We start from the raw sequence: 19,464 nt of genomic DNA on the forward strand, positions 1-19,464 counted from the left end.
TTCCTCATCTCTCTCAGCCTTCATGGAATTGAAGAGTTATAGGCTTGCTCTGGACTAAGCTTTGGACAAAGGGAATTTTGTGGTAGGTTTGATCTTCTATCCAGACCACCATATCACCAATAAAGCTATTTCACTTTCTTATCATTCCTGTGTTCACTGAAGTAGCACTTTTAATTTCTTTCAAGAACTTCTTTGCATTTAGAACTTGGCTAACTGTTTAGCACAAGAGGCCTAGTTTTTGGCTTCCCTCTGCTTTTGGTGTGCCTTCCTCACAAAGCATAATCATTTCTAGCTTTTGATATCAAGTGAGAGACATGCAACTCCTCATTTCACTTAGACACTTAAAAGAGGCCATTGTAGGGTTATTAATGGGGCACATTTCAACATTGTGTCACAGGGAATAGGAAGGCTTGAGGAGAGGGAGAGAGATGGGGAAACAGCCAGTGGGTGGAGCAGTGAGAACACATACAACATTTATGGATTAAGTTTGCCATCTTATGTGGGCACAGTTTGTGGCACCCCCAAAACAACTATGATAGTAATATCAAAGATCACTGATCACAAATCATCATAACAGATATAATAATAATGAAAAATATTGAAAGATTGTGAGAATTATCAAAATGTGATGCAGAAACATGAAGTGATCACATGCTGTTAGAAAAATGGTGCCAACAGATTTGCTTGACACAGGGTTGCCACAAACCTTCAATTTCTGAAAAATGCCACATCTGTGAAATGCAATAAAGTGAAGTACAATAAAATGAGGTATGCCTGTAATTTCCAAAGTTACCATATGATTATATTCAAAATGTCTGGTTTTCAATAAAAAATTATAAGTATGCAAAGAAACAAGAAAGTATGGACCATACACAGAAATTTCTGTTAACATTTAAAAAAAAAATTAATAGAAACTGTCCCGGAGGAAACCAAAAGACAGTGGGCTTACTAGACAAAGACTTTAATCAACCATTTTAAATATGCTCAAAGAGCTAAAGGAAACCACAAACAAAGTCCTAATGGGAATCCCGAGAACAATGTCCCACAAAATAGAGAATATCAACAAAGTGATAAAATAAATTATAAAATAGAACCAAATAGAAGTTCTGTAGTTGAAAACTACAATAAATTGAAATGAAAAATTCACTAGAGGGGTTCAACAGCAAATTTCATTAGACAGAAGAAAGAACCAACTAGCTTGCCAATAAGTCAAAAGAGACTGTCAAGTCTGAGGAGCAGAAAGAAAAAAAAAATGAAGAAAAATGAAAGAGCCTAAGAAACCTATGGAACACCATCAAGCATATCAACAAACGCATAATAATAGCTCCAGAAGAAAAAGAGAGAGAAAGAAAGGAGCAGAAAGAATATCTGAAGAAATAAAGGCCAAAAATTCCCCAAATTTGATGAAAGACATGAATATACATTTCCAAAAAGTTCAACAAACTCCAAGTAAAATAAACTCAAAGACATCCACATCAAGGTACATTGTAATCAAACTGTCAAAAGACAAATGCAAAGACATATTCTTGAAAGCAACAAGGGTAAAGCAACCTACTGCATACTAAGGATCCTCAATAAGATTAATAGCCAATTTCTTGTCAGAAATCATGGAGCCAAAAGGCAGTGAAATAATATATTCAAAATGCTGAAATTAAAAAAATGTTAAGCATGAATTCATTATCTATCAAAATTATCCTTCAAAATGAAGGAGAAAGTAAGACATCCCTTAATAAACAAAAACAGACAATTCATCACTAGTAAACCTGCCCTACAAGAAACACTAATGGGAGTCCCTCAGGCTAGAATGAAGAAACACTAAACAATAACTCAAATCCACACAAAGAAATAAAGACCAATGGTAAAGGTTAACTACACAGGTAAATATAAAGTTCAGTATTAATGTATTTCTGACTTGTAACTCATCTTTTCTCCTGTATGATTTAAAAAACAACTATATAAAACAATATGCATGCATGATGGAAGGCATACAATGTATAAAGATATAATTTATGACAACAACAGAAAGGCTGAATGGAGGTATGTAGGAGCAAAGATTGTATATACTATTGAAACTAAGTTGGTACCAAACTAGATTATCATAAATTAAGATGTTAATTGTAACCCCCAGGAAAACCACTAAAAAATAAGTTAAAAATATACAGTAAATGAAAAGAGGAGGGAATCACAATGGTACACTAGAAAATACCTATCTACCATAAAAGAAGATGGTGATGGAGAAAACCAAGTAACAAAAAATACATAAGACATATAAAACAAATAGGAAAATGGCAAGAATAAGTCTTTCCTTATCAGCAATTACAGTAAACAAAAATGGACTAAATTCTCCAATTAAAATGCAGAGAATGACAGAACAGATTTTTTAAAAATAATAACAACATGATCCAACTACATACTGTCTATAAGAGATTCACTTTAAATCCAAAGACACAAATAGATTGAAAGTGAAAGGATGGAAGAAGATATTTTATGTAAACTATAACCAAAAAATTAACTAGACAAACCAAAAGAAAGCTAAAACTAGACAAAAGAAGTTTTAAGACAAAAACAGTTGCCAGAGAAAAAGGACATCATATGATAAAATGACCAATCCATTAAGAAGATATGACAGTTATGAAAGATAAACAGCATAATAGTATCTTCATCATCTCTACTTTAGAGGCCAAAAAAACTAGTACTCAAACCCTAGTCTGCATAGTGCTCCTTCTAGAATAATGTACTATCTACAATAGAAACAGAATCAACTCTTTGGTGCCTTCATAGGTAGCAAATAGTGTGTTTTATACTAATTACCAACAAAGTGTCATTTTATATCTTGGTGAGAAGGCCCCGGTTGATCTGTAGCCTATTTATGCCAAAGTCATCCTTTCAATTCAGAGAGGGAATAGATTAAACACCACATTCAAGGTAAGAACTACAAACCATGACTAAGATTTGCTATTAGTCATCTCCCAAGGCTTCTGAACTCATTACTTCTTTGAGTTAAAGGCTGTCATACTCAAGTAAAATTTTTCCCAAAATGTCATGTTTCAGAGGAAAGTTAAAAACACCAAGGAGCTCCAAAATTTATTTTCTTGAAGTTGTTAGTTTTCTAAATAGTGTTATAGTTCAAAAATATAATACAGTAAACAAATTGAATAGTAAAAAAAAAGCAATATATAAAATGTGTCTAAATGCTAACATAATATTAACATATACAATGAATATATAGTATAATATAAATGTTATAATATTTAAATAACAATAACTAATATCTACTCCATGCTTACTACTTATAAAGGACTATTCTAAACACTTTTCATGTATTATCTTGCTTAACCTCAAAATCACCTCCATGGTATAGGGTAATAATGTTATCTTGATTTTACAAAGAAACTGAGTCACAGATAAAATAAATTATTTGCTCAAGTTACAAAGCTAGTGATAGAGCCATGATTAAGGTGTACGTATACAGACTAAGAATCCCATACTCATCCATTTCTCTATCCGCCATTGTATTAAAAAAGTAAATATAGCTTTTCTCCCCCCTAGCGCTGCTGGGCCTGCAAGTCCGTGTGGAGCCGCGAATGTGGGCCTCTATTCGACAGGATGGAGTTTGTTAAAGTTGTTAAAAATAAGGCCTACTTTAAGAGATACCAAGTGAAGTTCAGAAGACGACGAGAGGGTAAAACTGATTACTATGCTCGGAAACGCTTGGTGATACAGGATAAAAATAAGTACAACACACCCAAATACAGAATGATAGTTCGTATAACTAACAGAGATATCATTTGTCAGATTGCTTATGGCTATATAGAAGGGGATATGATAGTCTGCGCAGCTTATGCACATGAACTACCAAAATATGGTGTGAAGGTTGGCCTGACAAATTATGCTGCAGCATATTTATGGCCTGACAAATTATGCTGGCCCGCAGGCTTCTCAATAGGTTTGGCATGGACAAGATCTATGAAGGCCAAGTGGAAGTAACAGGAGACAAATACAATGTGGAAAGCATTGACGGCCAGCCTGGTGCTTGTATGTGAAGTTTTTGGGGCCCTGAAGGGAGCTGTGGATGGAGGCTTGTCCATCCCTCACAGTACCAAACGATTCCCTGGTTATGATTCTGAAAGCAAGGAATTTAATGCTGAAGTACATCGGAAGCACATCATAGGTCAGAATGTTGCAGATTATATGCGTTATCTAATGGAAGAAGGTGAAGACGCTTACAAGAAACAGTTCTCTCAATACATAAAGAACAACGTTACTCCAGACATGGCGGAGATGTATAAGAAAGCCCATGCTGCTATACGAGATAATCCAGTCTATGAGAAGAAGCCTAAGAAAGAAGTTAAGAAGAAGAGATGGAACCGTCCCAAAATGTCCCTTGCCCAGAAGAAAGATCAGGTATCTCAAAAGAAGGCAAGCTTCCTTAGAGCTCAGGAACAGGCTGCTGAAAGCTAAACCAAACAGCAGTTTTTTATGACAAATTTTCAAATACAGATAATAAACTTATTGAATAAGCAGCTAAAAGAAAAAAAAGTAAATATATTATACATATTTTATACATGTGTATAACTTGCTGCCCGCATTCAAAATATACATATTATGTAACTTATAAATATATTTTGTTACATATACACAAATTTATATACACATATGCATATGTGTGTATGTGTATGGTTTTCAACTACAAAGAAAACATGTTAAAAATGTAAAAAAACATTGCTAAGCAAATACGCTAAAATATAAGTAGTATAATGAACTTACGAATAGAGATTTGTTCCATTTTAGGTTTTTCTAAATATTTCCACATTTACATCAATAAGCATTACAGTGACAACTATTTTGGCCAGACCCCACCCCCTCATGCCAACTCTTCTGGCAAAAGACCACATCGCTTTCAGCCACAAAAGTAAATATGGGACCAAATTTGGGCCAAGTATAATATACCATGTCCCTAAGGACATAAGAATTAGACTATTGTCTAAGGGGTGGGAAATCAGATTCTTTTCCCAAGATTTTAATAACTAAAACCGGAAAAAAAAGCCCTTTTCCTCTTTGGTCTCAGAGACATTATAATGGAATCCTAGGGTTGCCAGTGTTATATCCCTTGCTGCATGGATAAAGGCTGTCTATTTTAGGACATGATAAAGGCAATCCAGGGCAGAATAAACAAGAGGTGGGAGTTGAAAGGAAAAGAGAGAGAGTTCCTTTTTACAGTCTTACCTAACACCAGCTTCACTCTATGCTTTGAGATGCTTGGTATAAGCTGATAAATTAAACTTTTTTGTTTAAGTTAATTCACACTGAGTTTCTGTCACTTACAACCAAGAAGTCCTAACCACTACAAACATGTATTACTTTCATAATCAGAAAAGCAGGCAAAACACATTTCTATACTGTTACGTTTTTTAAAATGATTTGTAGGTAACATTAAAGTTGTATCATTAAAATATCACCTCTAAGAGAAAAGGAATAATTAATAGCTTAATAAAAATTAAAACATGTCAGACCAGGCGCAGTGGCTCACACCTGTAATCCTAGCACTCTGGGAGGCCGAGGTGGGTGGATCGCTCGAGGTCAGGAGTTCGAGACCAGCCTCAGCAAGAGTGAGACCCCATCTCTACAAAAATAGAAAGAAATTATCTGGCCAACTAAAAATATATATAGAAAAAATTAGCTGGGCATGGTGGTGCATGCCTGTAGTCCCAGCTACTGGGGAGGCTGAGGCAGTAGGATTGCTTAAGCCCAGGAGTTCGAGGTTGCTGTGAGCTAGGCTGACGCCATGGCACTCTAGCCCAGGCAACAGAGCAAGACTCTGTCTCAAAAATAATAATAATAATAAATAATAAAATAAATAAATAAATAAAAATTAAAACATGTCTGCAATACAATGGACTTTCTAAATTTCCAAATGTCCTTAGGCCAATAAAATCAAAACAAGCAAAGAAATAATTTCTTTCACTAGAGCAAAATAGGATTAGAACAAGTACTTCTATCACTTTACAAAATAACCTGATTATGCGGGAATTTCTTACAGCATTTCTTGCTGTTACTGTTCTATTTTTTCCTTCTATGTATCTTCACAACAATATATGTAGGATGAAACTGCTTTAGATAAACCTGAAGGATTCAGTCCCCCAAAATGTTATATCGAAACCTTGAAGAGCTGCTATACACTCTGAGTTGCATTCATGTAACTTGGCAAGCTGACAAAGGCTTCCTTCAATAGATACTGTACATAGCAGAGTAAATAACAGGAAAGGGAGTAAAACCTAATTCTAAAGTGACTATTTTTCACTTCAAAATACGTCTGTAGGCTATCTGACACCAAATTTCATTGAGTCGAGGGCAATGTTTGATTTCTCTGCCTTACCTAAAAAAGAGAAAGTCAAAGAAAGCAAAGAATTGGCCCCAGTTATAACTACTCTCTTACAATGACATTTCCTCCCCTGTGTAACAGCTCAAATTACAGAAAATCTGAGGTTGCTTTTAAGTATTAAACAGGACAAGGAAATAAGGCATTGCAACTTGTTAGATATAAAACAAAACAAAACAAAAACAACAATACCAACAAACTCCATTTAAATCACTGTTAGTTGAGTTTTCAGGCATTTTTATTTTGTTTTATTTATAGGTGATCAAATTCCTAACTCAATTATAACTCCCAAACTTTCAAATAACTATTGACAAATTAATCTTTTATCATAAAGCTCTGGCCATGCTATTCTTCTGTCTCTTGAAAAAAAAAAATCCCAAATCCTGAATCCATATTGAGGAATCTAAATAAAATCTAAACTCCCGAGCTTAATAATCTAGTACTTTCACACTATTACCCTAATATTTCTATCTATATTTTCTTCATACTATTCCTCTCCATAAGGTTTCCTCTTCTCTACGCAATCTGAATTTTTTTAATCCTAGAAACAGCCTGATTGTCAGGATGGGCTAGATTATGCTACTATGATAAACAACCCCAAAATTTCAGTGGCTTAAAACAACAAAGATTTACTTCTTGCTGATGGTTTGTGTGCACTGTGGGTCAGTAGGAGGCTCTGTTCTACAATGTCCTCACTCTAAGCAGCAGCCAGTTATCTAGAGCGGGAGTCAGCAAACTTCTGTAAATGGCCAGATAGTAAATATGTTCAGCTTTGTAGGACATATGGTGTCTGTCACTATTATTCAACTTTGCTGTGGTAGTACAAAAGCAGCCATAGATAATACATAAACAAATGAGTATGGCTATGTTCCAATAAAACTTTATTTACAAAACAGGCAGCAGTCCATATTTGTCCCTCATGTCATAGTTTGCCAGAGCACTGCAGGTCACTATGGCAGAGGAAAAGAAACCATGGTGAAGGCATTGAGTCTTAAACTTTTAATTGGAAGTAGTTCATGTCACTTCAACTCACATACAATTGGCCAAGGCAACTCACATGGCCACACCTAACTTCCAAGGGGAAAAGACACAATTATAACATGTATCTAGGAGGAGAAAAGAAATATTGAGTAGATAATCCTAATAAATATGACAAAGTATATTTTCTTGTCCACTTTTTATTTCCTCCTCCTAGAATACCTATTCTCCTTTCTCTACAAGTCCAAATGCTAGCAATTCCTCAAGACTCAGTTCAAATATCACCATCTCCGAAACCTTTGCCCCTCATCAGCTGTCAAAGCACACTTGCCTACCCTTTCTTATGTCAAGTGTTTTCTACATTAAGTTCAACTGGATAGATACCATGTGTTGTTTATCTTTGTATATTCCACAGATCTTAGGACTATACCTTAGGATACTTGTTGGATGGTTTCTCTGTTTTGATAGCTTAAGGGTTTGAAGATACACTATAACATTAAATAAAGATACAAACAATATAACATTAAACAAAATCAAAAATAGGAGAACAGTAAAAAGGGCAGCAACCTAAAACAAAGTCTGACTTTGAAGATGATACACAAGATACATATCAATAAGTCACATATTTTTTTTTTTTTTTTGAGACAGAGTCTCACTTTGTTGCCCGGGCTAGAGTGAGTGCCGTGGCGTCAGCCTAGCTCACAGCAACCTCAAACTCCTGGGCTCAAGCGATCCTACTGCCTCAGCCTCCTGAGTAGCTGGGACTACGGGCATGTGTCACCATGCCCGGCTAATTTTTTCTATATATATATTTTAGTTGGCCAGATAATTTTTCTATTTCTATTTTTTAGTAGAGATGGGATCTCGCTCAGGCTGGTCTTGAACTCCTGACTTTGAGCGATCCACCCGCCTCGGCCTCTCAGAGGGCTAGGATTACAGGCGTGAGCCACCGCACCCGGCCAATAAGTTACATATTTTGAAGGTGAGCCACAATTTAGCTCTAAGTATTCTCCAAACAGAAAAAGGAGCAAGATCTGTCTTAGCAATCACAGAATCAATAAGGTAAACAGTTGTTTAGGATAGGCATGAAATTAAGTAAGGCACCTTTAAATAAAATAATGGGTTTTTTTAATAAAGTAAGACTTTCTACAAAATAAGGGACCAAGAAATGCTTTCCCAAACAATGAAGCTAATATGCAGAAGATATTGAAAGAATAACAATCAGTAAATATTTATTTAAGGTTATATTATATCCTGTACACCAATGTGGATGCCAGAAGGAATACAAAGAAATTATGAGTCCGTGACCTAATACTTGGAGAAATAAGACACATAGCCATGAAATGATAGCAAGAATTAAGACTATACCATAACTCAAACACTTATTGAGCATTTATATTCCAGATATCATACTCTATAATGAGGATAAAACAATAATAAATAAAATAGGATCCCTGCTTTCAAGAAACTCACAAACTGATATCAGAGGTGACTGATGCAAACAACTATAAGACAATGTAATTAATATTATAGTAAAGATTTTTATAAAATGCTGTGAGAACCAGGATTAAGTAAATAATTGTTTACTGAGGGGCTTTGTGTATAAAAAAAAAAAAAGAATTGTTTTTGCTTCCAAGGAGAGATCAATGACGACTTCACTGGAGAAGTCATTTGAACTGTTAAGGTATGTAAAACCCGACTATGAAGAGCCTATAGAGTAGTAAAAGGACAACCAGCAAAGATCTGATCTGAGTTGTTTTGTTTTGTTTTTTTAAGTTTATGGTAATAGTATGGAAAACAGACTGACGAGTGGTCTATATATTCCAAGGGAAGCACCCTGTCTTACTTGCCAATATACACTCAGTGCTGGACACAACATCTCACACATTGTAGACACTCTTGGGTAAATATTTGTTGAAAAAATTATAAAGAATGAAACAGAAGTATCAGTGAGGAGGCTGTTTTCCAAGTGAAAAATAAGGGCTTGAAGTAGGGCAATGACAAGGGGGAACTAAAGATGACATCAGCACTGAGTTGTCTTAATATAAATGCTAAATTGTATGGCTTATAAACTATGGGAACTTAGAGAAAAGAGCTATAGCAACTACAGAAGCAATTTGGTCACAAAGAAATCTCACAATGAACTGTAAACCAAAACAACCACCTAACAACCTTAAATATATTACATATTATTGGAAAGTGATTCCTTTAACTAGCACTTATTTTTGTATTACCTATCTCTTTACAGGTTGCTATAGCTGTTATTGTTTTGGGCTGCATATTAGAATTATAAGTGGATTGCACAACACAAATACAGTTAAGAGTATATTGGGTTCGTCTGTGTACTAATTTTACCAGTGGGTTTTAGACCTTTAAAAGTTTTCTTTTGCACATTAGTGGGGTTTTTTTCTTTCAGATTAAAGAACTCCCTTTAGCATTTCTTGCAAGAAGGGTCTGGTGGTGGTGAATTCTCTCAGCTTTTGTCTGAGGAAGACTTTATCTCTTCTTTAAATTTGAACGACAATTTTGCTGGATACCATATTCTTGGGTGGCAGCCTTTTTCTTTGAGCATTTTTGAAAGTGTTATTCTACTCCCTCCTGGCCTGGTATGGTTTCCATTGAGAAGTCCATAGCCAGGCAAATTGGAGCTCCTTTACAAGTCATTTACTTTTTATCTCTTGCTTATTTTAGGAACCTCTCTTTGTCCTTGACCTCTGAGAGTTTGATTACTATATGCCTTGGGGTAGTCTTACTTGGGTTGAATTTGTTTGATGTTCTAAGATCTTCCTGTACCTGAATATTTACATCTTCTCAAGTCTTGGCAAGTTTTATTATTATTACTTTGAATAAACTTTCTATCCCCTGCTTCTGCTCAGTTCTCTCTTGAACACCAATAATTCTCAGATTTGTTGTGTTGGGTTTTTTTAGATGGGGTCCTGCTATGTTGTTCCAGCTGGTCTCAAACTCCTGGGCTCTAGGGTTCCTCCCAACTCAGCCTCCTGAGTAGCTGGGACTACAGACATGCACCACAGCACCCAATCAAATTTGGTCTTTTGAGGTAGTTTTCTATATCTTTTTGTTGTTGTTGTTCTTTTTTCTCCTCTGACTGTGTATTTTCAAATATCTGGTATTCAAGCTCACTGACTCTTTCCTCTGCTTTATTCCTTCTACTGCTGAGAGGCTCTAAAAAGTTCTTCAGTTCAGCAAAATGTATTTCTCAGTTCCAAGATTTCTATTTTTTTATTATTTAAATCTCTATCTTAAATTTCTCTGGTAAATTCCTGAATTGCTTCTCTGTTATATTGGAGATCACCGAGTTTCCTTAAAACTGCTATTATGAATTCTTGGTCAGAGAGCTCACAAATTGCCATCTAGTTAGGGTCAGTCACTGGATATCTACTTTGTCCTTTTGGGGAGGTCATGGTTCCCTGATTGCTGTTGTTTCTTGTGCGTATACATCTATGTCTTCGTATTGAAGGATTAGTTATTTATTCCTTTCTCTGTCCAACTTGGTTTCATTTTTATAGAATATATTTGTTTAGGGACTCTTCACTGCTTGGTCGCTGCCTCTTTTTCAACTCTAGGTGGCACCTCAAGCCCAGGTTTGCCTCAGCTCTAGTAAATGGTCACAGCACTGCCTGTCCCAAGGGGGAGAGGTCCCAAAGGGATTATCCCAGCAGTGTGGGGAATCTGGGTAGGGGTAAATACCCAAAGGACCTGAGGAACGCTCCTCCAACAGCCATTCTGATTTGGCATCTCCTTTAACCAAGTTACAGAGCAGAGTTTCAGGGGCTGGGGATGGTAGATGCCTCGCTCATTTGTCTCTGCCTGTCCTCAGGGATGTTTCTCCCTTCAGGCAGTCATGATGCTACCCATGGGTTAAACAAGAACAGGTCTCCTGCCAGGGAACCCAAGAAGGTGGGGATGCTGAATGACCACCTCAATTTCACTTTTTCCAGTGTAGAAACTGAGTTGGGGGGATATGTTTCACACCCTTGGTGCCTGGCAAAATGGGGGGAGAGGCATAGTGGATGCGGAAGTCTGATTCTCCTACCATCTGCTCAGAGTTTTTCTACTTTTCTGTAGTGCCGGGAACTGTCTCATCCTATTTGAGCTCTGAGAAAACAGCTTGCCTCTATACCACCCTTCTAGAATTGGTCCCTCAACTATTACTATGAATTCAACTCAGAAAATCTTTTAAAAGCTACCTCAGTCACCAGGGTTTTCTATATCTTTCTTTTATTTTTTTTTCTTATTTTCCATAAGAGACAGCTTGAAGGAAAGTTTATCATTTACTTTTAAATATAACACAAACTCCAAGAAGGTTCTGATTAAGATCCAGAAAAAGATTACTGGTCCAATTTCTGAGACATGGTACTCCAAATTCAATGGACGAACAGGAAGATGTATCCAGACATCTGAGCTAGATAAGAAAGACGTTGAGTAAAAGATTTTTTTAATACTTGGTATTCACATTTTTATTAATACAAGCATGATCTTAAAGAAATAATTTATAAAAAGGATGAGATTAATACCTACCTCATAGTGTTCTTATCTGATATAGCTTAATGATTTTGATACAGCATAGTAGTTAAGAGCAAAGATTCCCTAGGTTCAAATCCCAGTTCCTTTGCCTACCTATGATCTCTGCATTATTCAACCCCTCTCATCCTGTTTCTTCATCTATCTCGTAAGGTTGTTGTATTTAAGAGTTAATGTGTAAAACTGCTTAGAATAAGGACTAGCAAAAAGTAAGAACTAAATAAATGTTAATTGTTGTTATTATTAAAAATACCTAGTACAAATACAGGTGTGAAATTGAATGTGAAGGATAGTCATTTAGCCTGTGCATAAGCCTAGCAAACTACATAGCATCAACATTTCAATTAGCAATGTTCTGGAATGTTCTTAACAACATATATCGTTCAGGAATATCAACAATCTCCCATATTCCTACTTCTACCACTAGCAGAACCCTGAGCAAGTTATGACCCCATTCTTTGCTTCAGTTTTCTCCTTAGATCCTCATGTCAGCTTTTTCTCTAGGATCCTAGAATGAGTCACAACCTCCCCCATTGAATTCCTGATTTAGGTTCTTTCATGGGCTGTGCCTGGCTGATTTTGGGTGTGGTGCCATGTTTGGCACCATCTCTTCTGAGGACGCTGATGTGGTGGAACTCAGCTGCATTCTGGCTGATTTACCCTGTAATTTTCCACTGTTTCTTTAAAGGAATGAGCAAAAGCACAAAACATAACCACAAGTTCTGCACTTAATACTGTTAAGCTGCCTAAAATCCCAAACTAAGACCTTTGTCAACTATGTTCTAAAAATTAATACTGACAAGTCCCACCTAGACTGCCAATCATGTGATGTTTAAATAATTTATCCAACTACAAAATGGTAAAATCATTGTTTTTCACCTGAGATTCCTAACTCAAATGTACTGTTACCACAGTGACCCAAAAAATAACAGTTTTTTTTTTAATTCAAATATACAGAGACACACACTCAGCTTCATACCTGCTTCACACCTCCTCTACCATTATGTGACTTTGGACAAATTATTAATATTTAACTTAACTGAACCTCACTCTCCTCAGCTATGAAATGGGGATACTAATACCTATAACAGCATTATTATTATTATTATGCAATCATTATGATTAAATAAGCAAATGTTTCTTTTTACCCTTCCTCTGCCTACTTCTCCACCCCCAGGCAATATATGATGAAAAAGATTTGGGAGAGAGACTATGTGTGATTGGTTTTGGGGGGCACAGTTTGGAGACAATGGAGTTCTGGACAACAACTCTGAGTTGAATGTGAATTCATATCAGTCTCCTACTTCATCATTTTTAGCTATATTTCTAAATATAGCTAAGTTTCTAAAAGGTGGGTCTGATTACATTAGTATATTTATATCATGATTAATATTAATATTAGAAACAAAACTAGTTCATTTTATGACTGAGAAAGCAATATGTACCCTTCAGGCAGAATGTATAAATTAAGAGAACTACTGACTGATGACACCAAACTTAAATTTTCTCCCAACTAAATAATAAAAAAAAATTGACATACAAAAGGGAAAATGTGTATAGATACAGTAAATAGAGCAAAATGTTAATAATCGATTATTGGGTTATTCTTTCAATTTTTCTTCATAAAAAGTTTGGGCAGCAGAGGGTGGGGGGTGGGGGGACAGAACTTGGCACATTCACATGCTAACACTATCAGAGTTCAGAAAAATAAACAATTTACTGTTTACAGTATCTAATTAATAGAAAACAAAACCTCTCTGATTTTTTTCCTTTCTTCATAAATTTTACCAAGTCTTCTACCAATCTACCTAGATGCTCATAGAGCCTCCATCCTATAAGGCAGCAACGCTCAGAGGAATGGCATAGGGCTGATTAGGAAAAGGAGTTCCCATCTGGCAGCCAAAAATCCCTCCGCTCTCTAAGTCAGTTGCAATGGATTGCTCTGATGAGAGTATTTCCAGCCTTCACCATGAAAAACATTTCCACTCCAAGGTAACAGAAAAAAATGTTTAGTGAGATAATTTTTAAAATTTTTAAATCTAAGAAGGAAAATACAGAATACAATCACACAAACCTAAGAAAAATAAAGCAGTAAGCAGAAGCAGTAAGTTGTGAGTTTCTGTAACCTAAGTGGCCAAAGAGGGTCCTTTCACCTCAATAAAAATGAGAAAGAAATTCTTTATTTAGATTCCCATCAATAATACTTCAACCACAGGGGAACCTAATCCACAGTATGCTCTTTAATAGGGAACAAACTTAAAATAATGTAAAGAGGGAGACGTTGTTAAAAACTCAAAATTTAACTTACCAAAAGGTCTCTCAACCAGTTTCTGGAATCTAAAGCAGTCCCACAAAAGCTATACTTTCAGCTTACTCTGGACTCCTAAACTTTTAAAGTTAAGTATAGTAAACACACTATTCCTATCTACTTTCTTTAAGTAATATGGAAAGCAAGACAAAAGCAGTCCATTTTAATCCAAAATTTCTCAGTATAAAACAAAATAAGAGTTTAGAAAATTAGACTACGAGATTACTATTAACACTAACAAATATCACTACAACCTCTCTAGATAGTTTTTATTTTTCAGAGACAGGATCTTGCTCTGTTACCCAGACTGCAGTGGCACAATCATAGCTCACTGCAGCCTCAAACTCCTGCCATCAAGTGATCCTCTCACCTTAGCCTCTCCAGTAGCTAGGACTACTGCAGGTGTGCACTATCAAACCATGCCTGGCTAACTTTAATTTTTGTAGAGACAAGAGTCTCACTCTGTGGCCTAGGCTAGTCTCAAACTCCTGGCCTCAGGCAATCCTCCTGCCTCATCCTCCCTAAGTGTTGGGATTACAGGTGTGAGCCACCATGTCTAGACCTCTAAGTGCTTCTTAGCAAGCTATCTAACTATATCTATATGTTAAAATAGAAAACAATACTACCCATATTGTCTGAACTGAAAATAGGCCTATTAAGAATAAATTTAATACTGTATGTTCTCACTCATATGTGGAAGCTAAAAAAAAAAAACTGAGCTCATAAAAGTACAGAGTAGAATTGTGGTTATTAGAGGCTGAGAAGTGGGAAGGAGGGAGGACGGAAGAGGGAGGGAGGAGGGGATGATAGGGAGAGGTTTGTTAATGGATATAAAATTACAGGTAGGGCCCAGCATGGTGGCTCACACCTGTAATCCTAGTACTCTAGGAGGCCAAGGCGGGAGGATCACTTGAAGTCAGGAGTTCGAGACCAGCCTGAGCAAGAGCGAGACCCCGTCTCTACTAAAAATAGAAATAAATTATCTGGACAACTAAAAATATATATAGAAAAAATTAGCCGGGCATGGTGGCGCATGCCTGTAGTCCCAGCTACTTGGGAGGCTGAGGCAGTAGGATCGCTTGAGCCCAGGAGTTTGAGGTTGCTGTGAGCTAGGCTGACGCCACGGCACTCACTCTAGCCCGGGCAACAGAGCGAGACTCTGTCTCAAAAAAAAAAAAAAAAAATTATCCGGGCATGGTGGTACGCATGTCTGCAGTCCCAGCTACGCAGGAGGCCGAGGCAGGAGAATCCTTGCTTGAGTCCAGGAGTTTGACGTTGCAGTGAGCTATGATATCACCACTGTACTGTAGCCAGGGCAACAGAACAAAACTCTGTCTCAAAAAATAATAATAATAAACTAAAATAAAATTACAACTAGAGGAATAAGTCCTAATGTTCTATAGCACTGTAGGATAGCAATATGGTTAACAATAATTTATTGTATATTTTCAATAAGTTAGAAAGGATTGTGAATGTTCTCAACACAAAGAAATGATAAGTGTTTAAGGTAATGAATACACTAATTATTCTGATTCAATCATTTCACATTGTATAAGTATTATATATCAAAATACCATTCTTTATCCCATAAATTTTATGTACAATTATTATGTGTCAACTAAAAATAAAGGGAAAAATAAATAAATTTAAAATCAAGGGCTACATAAACGCTTATTAACAAATAATGATATGAGAACAAATACATCTGGGAAGGAGTCCATACTCAAAGGAGATATATCTACAATACCTACTGGATAAGCAATCTTTGATGAAGTCATCTGTTTAATCCTTCGAGGATACTGTAAATCTCATTGCAAACTATTAAATTTGGCTTCACCACAATAAACATCAAAAGTAGTCAATGTACAATAAATCAACACAATGAAATTCAGCAGCCAACTCTGTAAGGTTTTGCCTGTAATCTTAAATTCAATGAAATTTAGATTCCAAATAATTTCCAAAAATCCAACCTTCAGCATCTCAGCCTAGACTCTGTTAAATTAGAATTAATCCTAGAGGCCTGGAATAAACTGGATTAGTTTAACCAGATTCTGTTGCATAGCCATGGAAGATGGAGCCCCTTCCTGGACATGGATATAATCTAATGTTCTTCAATAGAACTTTCTCAGGGTATATCTCAGTTAAACATTTCTGAGTGCATTTGCATGAATACTGAATAGAGACTAACAAATATTTTCTAGCAACTTTCAAATCAAAATTAATCATTAATAACAGCACAGTGAAAAAAACCTATGCTCAAATCCCAGCTCAACCACTTATTAGGTGTAGAACCATGAATCCTGTACCCAGCTGTAGGACCTACCTAACTAATCTTGATGTAAACTGGTGATAACACCTAAGCCAAACATATAAATTAACTCTGGCTATTATAACTGAATCTGGCCTAAGGGTTATTTTGAAGATTAAATAAAATATACCCAATTAGCATGGCATATGACACAAAGTAGCAGTAGTATCCAAAGCTTTCCTTGTCCTTATCATTATTTCTTGCTTTTCTTCTTATTTCAAATTCATCTATTTTATTGAACTTTATCCTCCCTACCAAAAGCCTATAGTTCCAAGTCATGGTGAGAGATATAATATAATAAGGAAAATATTACATTTAGTGTTTACTATGAGTCACTCACTGAACTAAGTGCTTTACATAGTTTATCTCAATCGTTATAACTTTTATAAGGTGGCTATTTTATTCCAAATTACAATTAAAAAAACTCTGAACATAAGAGGTTAGATAATTTGCCCAAAGTTGCTTGTACCACAATCATTTTTGCTTTTGCCCTACAAAGTATCTCTCTCCAATCACTACTTTGTTCCTTCCCCATAGGTAACCATTACCCTAAGATTTCTGCTAATCATTCCCTTGCTCATCTTCATATTTTACCAAGTATGTATATATCCATAAACAATATTGGTTAGTTTTGCCTAATCTTGACTATTACACATAGGACTATATTCTTTTGTATCCTTTTTCTTTCAATATTACATAAATAAGGAGCTCAATCCATGTTGTTCTAACTTACCTATGGTTCATCCATTTTCCTTGTTGTAGAACATCCTTCTGCATGAACATACCATAATTTATCGATCCTATTATTTTTGGACATCTGAACTCTGTGTTTTAGCTATTATGTACATTGTTGGTGCTATAAACATTTCCTTTACATGTAACCTGATGTAAATGCACAAGAATTTCTTTAGGACAGTGGTCTTCAAACAGACACAGACTTACACAAAGTATATACAAAGGGTACATAAAAAATACACAAAGACTTTCCAAATGTTAAGTGGGCATATTGTTTTTCAAGAATCCAATTCCAGACCAGGTGCAGTGGCTCACACCTGAAATCGCAGCACATTGGGAAGCTGAGGCGAGAAGATTGCTTGAGGCCAAGAGTTCAAGACCAGCCTAGGCAACATAGCAAAACCCCATCTCTACAAAAAATTAAATTAAATTAAAAAATAGCCAGGCAATGGTGGCATGTGGGGTGCACCTGTAGTCCTACCTCCTCAGGAGGCTGAGGCAGGAGAACTGCTTCTCAGCCCAGGAGTTTGAGGCTGTGGTGAGCTAAGATCATGCCACTGTTCTCCAGCCTGGGTGATGTTCTCCAGCCTGGGTGACAGAGTTAGACTCTGCCTCCAAAACAAATAAAAATAAAATAAAAAATAAAAATAACCCAATTCCAGACCCACAACTTCCATATATACTCTTTCCTAAAACGGATATGCCTAAGAACAGGATGCATTTAATACAGAATAACTTTACAAAATAAAGGCTTACCCCTCCCCTATCCAAAATCTTACTATCATGCATTGGTTCTGAATATAAAACTCACAGAAAGGTAAAATGCTTATCCTTAAGCAGAAAGAAGAATTGCCAACTGAGAATAATATGATAAATTATAAAATAGAGGTATAAACAGGTATGTTCTTTAGAAACAAAGAAAAAAAACTACTGAACTACCTGGAGGAATTGGGGGAAAAAAGAGATGACTTTTGAAGTAGGCTTTGAAGAGTGAGTATGGCTGTCAGGCACACTCCTTGAAAACATGTCAATGAGATACACAGATGTAAGAGGAAGTCATTGGGTAGAGCTTCAGGAAAAATTATTAAAGGAGAACAACTCGACTAGGAGATGAGCTCCCTTTGCCTCTGGTAAGGTACAGACTTGAAAAAGAGGGTATATAAGAAAAGAAGATGCCAGAATAATTTTTACGTAGAGTAGCAAGTATGACATGGGCAAAAACGGGGTAGACAGCAGATAAGGACATATTAATAAAATAGAAGAGAAGGGAATATTGAAGAAACTAAATTCAGTCCCAATCTTTCCACTGGAGCCACAGTGCACCGGCTTCCACTGCTCTAAATTTCATTCCAGGAGGAAGGTCTCTGTTGGTAAAAGATTGCTCCTTCATATTGGGCACTGAGAGACAAATACAAATTTATAAACAACTAATTGCCCTCCTGATAATCACTGCCATGTTGCTTCAGTACACTCATATTAACCATTATGTAGAATAATCCTGTTACATGCCACATAGAGTTGTCCTTGTTAGAAACAGCTCAATTTTGATCAAACACTGGTAATTTGCCAACTGACTTTTGATTTGGAGCTCCTGTTTGCAACCACTGTTTCTCTGTCTATGGCATCTTAAATATGTATGGCATAACACTCAACTGGCAGTCACATGGACCACTTAGCTCAGTATCAGCTGCTCTGGAATGATAAGGGCCTAACTTTGAGGTGACCCTCCCTCCAGAGCTTGCGAAAGTAAATATCGTGTAATCTTTATATTAACTCAAACAATCCTAAATGCAATCTTGAAATGTGGTGAATATTACCCAGATATTTTGGCAAGATATGGAACAAACAGAAAAAAAGAAATTTATTCATATAAAATCCACTAATAATCAAAAACACTTTTAATCAGTTCCTACCACTTCACAAAAATGACCTTTGTCCATTTCCTGGAGAAGGTGTTGACAGATTTTGACTTAACCAGAAGCAGATGAATAACTTCAGTGACTGTTATTTGACAAATGACCCAATAAACACTGAGTGTCTACCATGACTCATTTACTATATGCAGAAAGTGCTATAAACAAAGAATTCATAACCTGCTCAGGAAACAAATGTGAATAAGTACACATGATGAGCAAATTGCTATAACAAATATAAAAAGTGTAAAATGTAAGTAGAAAAGAAAGTAACAGAGAAGTTCTAAAAGGAAGTGAGTCA

General features: G+C 36.1%; 1 protein-coding gene and 1 pseudogene across 2 annotated transcripts in view; one reads left to right on the forward strand and one right to left on the reverse strand.

The window, feature by feature from the left end:
* The window catches only part of EXOC6B (exocyst complex component 6B), a 544,417-nt gene that overhangs the window by 488,988 nt on the left and 35,965 nt on the right, over positions 1-19,464 (reverse strand). The gene's annotated exons all lie outside the window — the stretch shown is intronic.
* On the forward strand, positions 3,601-4,476 carry LOC123637038 (annotated as a pseudogene). The gene has a single exon (XR_006734737.1). The product of XR_006734737.1 is annotated as a 60S ribosomal protein L5-like (transcript).

The sequence above is a fragment of the Lemur catta genome, chromosome 4, assembly GCF_020740605.2.
Source record: "Lemur catta isolate mLemCat1 chromosome 4, mLemCat1.pri, whole genome shotgun sequence".
In the NCBI taxonomy this organism is placed as follows: domain Eukaryota; kingdom Metazoa; phylum Chordata; class Mammalia; order Primates; family Lemuridae; genus Lemur; species Lemur catta.